This window comes from Choloepus didactylus, chromosome 8 (assembly GCF_015220235.1).
Source record: "Choloepus didactylus isolate mChoDid1 chromosome 8, mChoDid1.pri, whole genome shotgun sequence".
Taxonomy (NCBI): Eukaryota; Metazoa; Chordata; class Mammalia; order Pilosa; family Megalonychidae; genus Choloepus; species Choloepus didactylus.
The window spans coordinates 102,520,272-102,529,952 of record NC_051314.1 but is presented as its reverse complement, the minus strand read 5'-3'; the positions used below and the strand labels follow the sequence as shown (position 1 = coordinate 102,529,952).

General features: G+C 37.7%; 1 pseudogene; it reads right to left on the bottom strand.

Moving 5' to 3' along the window:
• Nucleotides 1-7,929: 7,929 nt before the first annotated feature.
• Nucleotides 7,930-8,627, bottom strand: LOC119543474 (annotated as a pseudogene).
• Nucleotides 8,628-9,681: the final 1,054 nt, after the last annotated feature.

Sequence of the window (9,681 nt, the reverse complement as noted above, 5' to 3'; positions counted from 1 at the left end):
ATTATACATATAAAAACATGGAGAACAAAGATTCATAAAGTGATTTTGCTAATACAAATTATGGGGTAAATTTGGATTAACTCAATTTAAAGAACTTATTAAAAAGCTAATTTAAAACAATAAGGTCTCCCATAAATCACTTTACCCAATAAATGCATTTTCAGAGAAAAGTTCTATCAGGGCTGGAACAATCTCACAGAATCATCAAGATAACATAAAATGAACATGTTCCAAGTAATTTACTAAGGTCTCTTTAAACCTTAAGATTTTTTATTTAAATTAATTTATGGTTTAAAAAACAAAGAAATTATAGAAAACATTAATCTTACTTTTCACTGTTCTGTATATTAATTTTGGAGGTCATGAGGATTTATCTTTCTATTTTTTAAATGATGCAAGGCGCTTTTCTTTTTTGGGTTCCACATAGGGGAAAAAAACCAATAGTGCTACATTGGTATATTCTATTTAGAACCATTTTGGACAAAACAAAAACACACAAAAAAAACAGGTTCTCAAAGTACACACAATAAGTAATGCAAAAAAGGGAAGTAACTTGAAACTTCTAACACTATGCTGGTTTGAATGTATTATGTCCCTGCAAACACCATTATCCTTGATGTAATCCTGTGTGGGCAGACATATTAGTGTTGATTAGATTGTAATTCTTTAAGTGTTTCCATGGAGATGTGACCCAATCAACTTTGGGTGATAACTCTGATTGGATGATTTCCATGCAGGTGTGGCCCCTCCCATTTAGCGTGGGCCTTGATTAGTTTACTGGAGCACTATATAAGCTCAGACAGAAGGAGCAAGCTTGCTACAGCCCAGAGGGACACTGAAGAATGCACAGGAGCAGAGAGAGGAACTGCAGTTCATAGAGACATTTTGAAGACGGCCTTTGAAAGCAGACTTTTGCTCCAGAGAAGCTTAGAGGACAAATGCCCCAAGAGCAACTGAGAATGACATTTTGGAGAGAAGCTGAAGCCTAGAGAGGAACATCCTGGGAGAAAGCCATTTTGAAACTAGACCTTGGAGCAGACACTGGCCACATGCCTTCCCAGCTAACAGAGGTTTTCCAGACACCATCAGCTATTCTCCAGTGAAGGTACCCGATTGTTGATGCATTACCTTGGACACTTTATGGCCTTAAGACTGTAACTGTGTAACCAAATAAACCCCCTTTTATAAAAGCCAATCCATTTCTGGTGTTTTGCATCCCAGCAGCATTACCAAACTAGAACACTATCCTTATTGGAGGAGAATTTGATACTATAAAGTAAAACATCTTCTTTTGTTCACTAAACTTTTGTTTAATGGAATAAACAATTAGGAAGGTAACAGGAAGGGAAGCAATAAGGAAAATTGGCTAATGACATGATTTAAAGACTATTAATGAAGGACCAAGAAGAGCTTAGAAAAGTAAAAGGACAATTAAGGTATTGAGTTATACTAAAAAACAGAAACATAGCATATACCTGCATTTTGTTAATGTGTCTGTAAGAGGCTCCATCATAAAACTGAACTGTAAAATTATTTTTAAAATGTAATATATATAACACAAAATGAATTTTTAGCAAACTCTTTTGTTAAAAAGTACCCAAATTTTATAAACAAATTCCCCCTAACTTGCATTTTGTTTAAAGTAATAATTTTATATCATACAAATAAATTTCAAGTATGAAAAGTACATTATTGAAGATAGTGGATTAGGAGAAACAGAGCAAAATACTTCTCCATGAAAAACACTAGATATAAGACAGAAAGTGCTCCAAAATACCAGTTCCAGGGTTGTACTGGCTGGAGAAGTCCACTACATCCATAGTAACTGTGCACTTGGTGAAACTGAGAGTCTGCATTTGGAATCGAGTGAATGAGGCTGCTGGGGAAATGGTGGCTACGCAGCAGTGGGGAGAAACCTGGGGTTATGTTTGGAGGTGGGTTAGTTTTAAAAACCCAGAAAGTGGCTGAGGATCCAGCAGCGAGAACCACGCAGTTGGCAAGGTGGGGAGTGCCTGCCACGCCCCGGGCACCTGCCTCAGTATCTGGAGAGGATGATAGCCTTTGGCACACCCACAGCTAATTGTCCCGGGGAGAGGAACAGCCCACTGCAGCAGGCAGAGAACCGCAGAAGTGGGAAGTTAACATGCCCCATACAGCCATATTTTCAGTGGGCTGGGAGACGCCCCTTTGCAGCACCGCAGCAGAGAGCTTCCCTAGGGGATTCTGCTCACCTATAACATTGCGCAATCTTCCTCCTCGGAGGCCCTCGGAGTTCACACCTTAAGAGGTGGGGTCCCACATGGAAGTCCCAAGACCTCTACAGCAATCCCAGGGACTTGTGGGCCCACGGAGAGAGAGACTGTGGGGATTCAGAGCTGAAGGGTTGGAGTCATGCAACAGCTTTAAGACTCCAGGAACAGCTGGGAGTTCTGGGTCTTAAAGCTGTCTTCCCTGCCTTACTGCACAGGGCACACCCTCCAACTTTAGGGCTGGTGGCCCCAACTACACATGGAAATTTGGTGCACCAACTGGACCTTCAAAATGTTTGGACCCCCACTTGCCACAAAGACGAAGTTGGGGAGAACTGGCTTGAGTGTAACAGGTCTTCCCTGACTTACCATCTGCTGGTAAGTCAGGGAAGTACACTCCACCAAACTGTAGCTCTGTCAAATTATAAATAATTGTTCAAATAAGCCTGAACCCTAATCAAGATAGGCAAATGCCAAGAGGCCAAAAACAACAGAAAATTTTAAAGCATAAGAAGAAACAAGAAGATATGGATAATCCAAAAGACCAAATCAAAAAACCAGAGGAGACACAGAACTTAGAGCAATTAATCAAAGAAGTAATCGCAAACAACAAGAGCATGGCTCAGGATATAAAAGATATGAAGAAGACCCTAGAAGAGCATAAAGAAGAATTTTCAAGAGTAAATAAAAAAATAGATGAGCATATGGAAATAAAAGAAACTGCTGATCAAATTAAAAAGATCTTGGAAACAAATAGCAGCAGATTAGATGAATTCAAAGAAAGACTAAGTGAACTGAAGAAAATGTTCTGGAGAGTGAAAGTACAAAAGAATGAATGGAGAGAAAAAATCACAAAATTTGAAATGAATCTCAGGAATATGATGGACAACATAAAGCACACGAATATAATGATCATTGGTGTCCCAGAGGGGGAAGAGAAGGGTAAAGGTCTAGGAAGAGTATTCAAAGACATTGTTGGGGAAAAATTCCCAACCTTTCTAAATGACATACATACCCAAATCATAGATGCCAACAAACTCCAAACAGAATAAATCCAAATAAACCCACTCTGAGACATATTCTGATCAGATTGTCAAATGCTAAAGAGAAGGAGAAAGTTCTAAACGCAGCAAGAGAGAAGCAATTCACCACCTACAAGGGAAACAACATAAGACTAAGCAGTGACTACTCAATGGCCACCATTAAATATGATGACATATTTAAAATTCTCAAAGAGAAAAATTGCCAACCAAGAATTCTTTATCTGGCAAAGCTCTCCTTCAAATTTGAGGGAGCACTTAAAATCTTCACAGACAAACAAATGCTGATAGAATTTGCTAATAAGAGACCTGTCCTACAAGAGATACTAAAGAGAGCCCTACTGGCAGAGAAACAAAGAAAGGACAGAGAAGTATGGAGAGGGGTTCAGAAATAAAGAGATTTAGTAAGGGTACATTAAAGGAAGTAAAGAGAGAGGGGGTGTTCTAGTTTGCTAATGCTGCTGGAATGCAAAACACCAGAGATGGATTGGCTTTTATAAAAGGGGGTTTATTTGGTTACACAGTTACAGTCTTAAGGCCATAAAGTGTCCAAGGTAACACATCAGCAATCAGGTACCTTCACTGGAGGATGGCCAATGGTGTCCAGAAAATCTCTGTTAGCTGGGAAGGCACGTGGCTGGCATCTGCTCCAAAGTTCTGGTTTCAAAATGGCTTTCTCCCAGGATGTTACTCTCTAAGCTGCAGTTCCTCAAAAATGTCACTCTTAGTTGCTCTTGGGGAGTTTTTCTTCTCACAGCTTCTCCAGAGCAAAGTCTGCTTTCAACAGCTGTCTTCAAACTGTCTCTCATCTGCAGCTTGTGCTTTCTTCAAAGTGTCCCTCTCATCTGTAGCTCCTCTTCAAAACATCACTCACAGCTGCACTGAGTTCCCTCTGCCCATCAGCTCATTTATATGGCTCCACTGATCAAGGCCCACCCTGAATGGGTGGGGCCACGCCTCCATGGAAATTATCTCATCTGAGCTATCACCTACAGTTGGGTGGGTGCATTTTCATGCAAACAACCTAATCCAAATGTTCCAACTTAATCCCCACTAACACGTCTGCCCCACAAGATTGCATCAAAGAAAATGGCCTTTTCTGGGGGACATAATACATTCAAACTGGCACAGGGGGGAAAATATTTCTGACAAACAAAAACCAAAGGATAGGATGTCTGATTCAAGAAATGCCTTCACAGTAACAACACTGAATGTGAATGGATTAAATTCCCCAATTAAAAGATATAGATTGGCAGAATGGATTTAAAAAATATGAACCATCAATATGTTGCTTACAAGAGACTCATCTTAGACCCAGAGACACAAAGAAATTAAAAGTGAAAGGTTGGAAAAAAAATACTCCATGCAAGCTACAGCCAAAAGAAAGCAGGTGTAGCAATATTAATCTCAGTCAAAATAGACTTTAAATCAAAGGATGTTATAAGAGACAAAGAAGATCACTTTATAGTAACGAAAGGGACAATTCAATAAGAAGAAATAACAATCATAAATGTCTATGCACCCAATCATGGTGCCACAAAATACATGAGGCAAACATTGGCAAAACTGAAAGAAGCAATAGATGTTTCCACAATAATTGTGGGAGACTTCAATACATCACTCTCTCCTATAGATAGAACAACCAAACAGAGGACCAATAAGGAAATTGAAAACCTAAACAATCTAATAAATGAATTTGAATTAACAGACATGTGTAAAACATTACATCCCAAATCACCAGGATACACATTCTTCTCTAGTGCTCACAGAACTTTCTCCAGAATAGTTCATATGCTGGGATATAAAACAAGCCTCAATAAATTTAAAAAGATTGGTATTATTCAAAGCACATTCTCTGATAGCAATGGAATACAATTAGAAGTCAATAACCATCAGAGATTTAGAACATTCACAAATATCTGGAAGTTAAACAGCACACTCCTAAACAATCGGTGGGTTAAAGAAGAAATTGCAAGACAAATTGCTAAATATATAGAGATGAATAAAAATGAGAGCACAGCATATCAAAACTTATAGGATGCAATGAAGGCAGTATTGAGGGGGAAATTTATAGCTCTAAATGCATACATTAAAAAGGAAGAAACAGCTAAAATCAAAGAACTAATGGAACAACTGAAGAAGCTATAAAATGAACAGCAAACTAAACCAAGTAGAAGAAAAGAAATAACAAGGATAAAAGTAGAAATAAATGATACAGAGATCAAAAAACAATAGAGAGAATTAATAAAACTAAAGATTGGTTCCTTGAGAAGATCAACAAGATTGACAAGCCCCTAGCTAGACTGACAAAAACAAGAAGAGAGAAGACCCAAATAAACAAAGTAATAAATGAGAGAGGTGACATTACTGCGGATCCCAAAGAAATTTTAAAAATTATAAGAGGATACTATGAACAACTGTACACCAACAAACTAGATAATGCAGAGGAAATGGACAATTTCTGGAAACACACAATGAACCTAGACTGACCAGAGAAGAAATAGAAGATCAATGGAATCAAATTGAGAATTCAGAGATAGACCCCCAGATCTACAGTCGACTGATCTTTGATCAGGCCCCCAAAACCACTGAACTGGGACATAACAGTCTATTCAACAAACGGGGCTGGGAGAGTTGGATATCCATATCCAAAAGAATGAAAGAGGACTCCTACCTCGCACCGTACACAAAAATTAACTCAAAATGGATTAAAGACCTCAGTAGAAGAGACAGTACCACCATAAAACTCCTAGAAGATAATGTAGCAAAACATCTTTAAGACCTTGCATTAGGAGGTCACTTCTTAGACCTGACACCCAAAGCAGAAGTAACAAAAGAAAAAATAGATACATGGGAACTCCTCAAACTTTAAACCTTCTGAATCTCAAATGAATTTGTCAAAAAGGTAAAGAGGCAGTCAACTCAATGGGAAAAAAATATTTGGAAGCCATATATCTGACAAAAGACTGATACCTTGCATATATAAAGAAAGCCTACAACTCAGCAACAATAGTGCAAACAGTATAAAATGGGCAAAAGATATGAAAAGACAGTTCTCTGGTGAGGAAATACAAATGGCCAAAAAACAAATGAAAAAATGTTCATCTTCACTAGCTTTAGGGAGATGCAAATTAAGACCACAATGAGGTATCATCTCACACCAATTAGATTGGCTGCCATTAAACAAACCGGAATCTACAAAAGCTGGAGAGGATGTGGAGAAACTGGAACTCTTATTCATTGTTGGTGGGACTGTATAATGGTACAGTCACTAGAGACAGTCTGGTGGTTCCTTAGAAAACTAGACATAGAGCTACTCTTCAATCCAGCAATTTCACATCTCAGTATATACGCAGAAGATCTGAAAACAGTGACACAAACCGATACTTGCACACCAATGTTCATAGCAGCATTTTTCACAATTGCCAAGAGATGGAAACAACAGATAAGTGGATAAACAAAATATGGTATGTACACATGACAGAATACTACATGGCAGTAAGAAGGAATGAGGTTGTGAAATATATGACAACATGGATGAACCTTGAAGACATAATGCTGAGTGAAATAAGCCAGGCACAAAAAGAGAGATATTGTATGTTACCACTAACGTGAACTCTGTGAAAAAATGTAAAATAAATGTTTTATATTGTAGAATGTAGGGGACCTAGTGATAAACAGCAAACAGTAAAGGGGTAATGATAATATATTAAGAATAGATAAGTATGGAGGGTAAACCTAATGTCATAGAAATGCTCTGGAATGACTATGGTTAATATTTGGGGGTATGGTAGGCTCGCAGAAATGTAGTTATTTTAGGTTATTTGTTTTTCTTATTCCTCTGCTGGGTTATAGTTTGTTTCTTTTCTTGGAGTAGGATAGGAACATGTCGGAAGCAATGTAGTTATTTTAGGTTGTTCTGTTTTTCTTATTCCTTTGTTCAGTTATAATTTGTTAATTTTCTTCGGGTATGGTAGGAACATGTTGGAAGCAGTGCAGTTATTTTAGGTTATTTGTTTTTTCTTATTCCTTTGTTACGGTTTTGTTTGAAATGTTTTTTGTTTTGTTTTTTTTTAATTTTTTGATAAAGTTAAAAAAACAATGAATGAGTGTTAAAAAAGTAAATCAACAATGGGGGTGGAGGGGAATGGAATGTTTTGTATGTTTTTATGTTAATTTTTATTTTTTATTTTTTTGGAGTAATGAAAATGTTCAAAGATTGATTGTGGTGATGAATGCACAACTATATGATGACACTATGAACAACTGATTGTACACTTCGAAGAACTGTATGTTATGTGAATATATCTCAATAAAATTGCATTTATAAAAAAGATTTGACTGGATCTCAGAAAGAAAAAAATGCATTATTGCAATAATACCTCTTTGCAAGTCCAAAATTCTTGGTTTATAATAAAACCATAAAGTGGAAAAAAAAGAGTAAAACCATCAGTGCCATCTATTGCAGAAGTCCAACATCTTAAAATGTTGCTCAACAAGCTGGAGAGAAACATGTCTTGAAGCAACATTTAATTGAAAAGAAACTACTTGTTTTTTAATATCACTTTACACTATTCTTGTCTCTAGTATTTTCTCTTTCCCAAACAGAAACTCATATCTTCTATAATGTTGCTCTTGAGTCAGCCATTCTGTGCAGTTGCCACTTGCATGTTTCCAAAATCATCTTCAAACTGCCTATGGAACCAGAATGATAATGAACTTTCTATGTGACATCATCTGTATTCTTAATATTGCTAGGTAGATGGCTTCATATTCCTGAAGTTGATGGACGAATCCAGCATTAGGATTAGTACAAAATCTCCTTTCTTGAACATAAGCAAATCCATCTCTGTACTTGATATCAAATGTTTCCATTACGTATGCAATAACAAACGCAGCACTCCTAGAGAGCCCTACATTTCCGTGGTCAAGAACTTTTCCTCCAGTTTGTAAGCTCCCATCAATAAATTCTTTAGTCATGGGGAAAAAAAAAACATATTATATGTTCAACTGGATTATCTGCAATGTCCAAGACTAAATATCTAAATAATTGCTGAAAGTTTGGCTTAATAAACTTTGCTTTAATATTTTGTCTTATGCATATTATATGGGTTATTCCATGTTTCTGTGGAATAGGTAGCCCAGAAAAGTTGGTTAATAAAGTTACTTGGTGAACCTAACCTCAAATTCATACCTTGCTTTCACAGCAGAAGAATATGGGCCTAAAAAACAATCCAGGCAACATTTCCTGCATCTCTCGTCTCATTGCATAGGTCCATTCCTCAGCATCTTCTTTGCACTGTGGGAGGGTGGGGAACTCCAGCTTCACATCCTCCATGGTCCTGGGGTGGGAGGGCGAGTTACCCAGCAGACCAACCCCCAGAGCTGGCTGTGGCAGCACAAGGGAGATCCAGTGGACCAGAGGACTGGTGGGTAGGTGATAGGCTTACAACTAACACACACAATCTAAAGGATCCTGGTGGCAGTGACAGCGAGGAAGAAGGGGGTTGGACAGTTCGTACCCAGCTGCCACGCTGTTGCCGTCTCCCATCCCCGGTGTCTCCACACCGTCAGGCCACCCAGACTCCCACACAGACACCACCAGCCCTCTGACCAAGTGATTTTTGACAAGGGTGACAAGTCCACTCTGTGGGGAAAGAATAGTCCCTTCAACAAACGGTGCGGGAAAACTGGATACCCACAAGCACAAGAAAGAAAGATAAACCAACAATCTGAATATAAAGGGTAAAACTATAAAACTCCTAGACAGAAACATAGGGAAATATCTTCAGAACCTTGTATTAGGCAGTGAATTCTTTACACCAAAAGCTCAAGCAATTAAAGAAAAAATAAACCAGGCTTCTTTCAAATTTAAAACTTTTGTGCAGTGACTTTAACCAAAAAAGTGAAAAAGCACCCTATAGAACAGAAGACAGTATTTGGATATTATATATCTGATAAACATTTAATGCCTAGAATATACAAAGAAGTCAAACTTAACAATAAAACCAACCACTCAATTTTAAAAATGGACAAAGGACTTGATAGACATTTCTCCAAAGAAGATATATAAATGACCATTAAGCACACAAAAAGATGCTCAATGTCATTAGCCATTAGGGAAATGTATATCAAAATCACAGTGAGATACCACCTCACACTCACAAGAATGACTATTATATTTTAAAAAATGGAAAATAACAAGTGTTAGTGAGAATGCAGAGCAATAGGAACTCTCTTACATTGTTGGTGGGAAAGTAAAGTGGTGCAACTGCTGTGGAAGACAGTTTGGCAGTTCCTCAAAAAGTTAAACATAGAATTACCACATGACTCAGCATTCTCATGTCTAGGTAAATACCTAAAAGAACTGAAAGCAGGGACTCTGAAGATAT